This window comes from Dipodomys ordii, unplaced genomic scaffold (genome assembly GCF_000151885.1).
Source record: "Dipodomys ordii isolate 6190 unplaced genomic scaffold, Dord_2.0 Scaffold124, whole genome shotgun sequence".
Lineage (NCBI taxonomy): Eukaryota > Metazoa > Chordata > Mammalia > Rodentia > Heteromyidae > Dipodomys > Dipodomys ordii.
In genome coordinates, this window is record NW_012267340.1 from 340117 (window position 1) to 340657 (window position 541).

Sequence of the window (541 nt, forward strand, 5' to 3'; positions counted from 1 at the left end):
GAGGGGCGGAGCCAGACACCCCAGGGAGGGGCGGAGCCAGACACCCCCAGGGAGGGGCGGAGCCAGACACCCCAGGGAGGGGCGGAGCCAGACACGCCCAGGGAGGGGCGGAGCCAGACACGCCCAGGGAGGGGCGGGGCCAGACACGCCCAGGGAGGGGCGGAGCCAGACACCAGCTCAGGATTCCCTGGGACCATGGAGTCCCCTAAATGAGGAGACGGGCGGGCGAGGCCCCCGGGGCACAGCCGCAGGCCGGAGCCGCAGGCCACGGGCTGGGGGAGGAGGCCCAGGGCTGGCGGGAACAGTGCGCACCTCGGGCTGCCTGACAAGAGCTTGACAGCTCCTCTGTAACCCCAAACCGTTCCACAATCTGAAACGCGTGTTTTAAACGTGCGATGTCCTCGCTTTCTCCAGCATCTCCGGGTGTCGGCCGCCAGGGAGGGGGTGGGGTTGGGGGGTCACCCCTGGTCCAGAGCCGCTGCGCGCGCCCGTGCCACACCCCGCGAGGCCCCGCCCCTGGCCCAGGCAGAGCCACACCCAC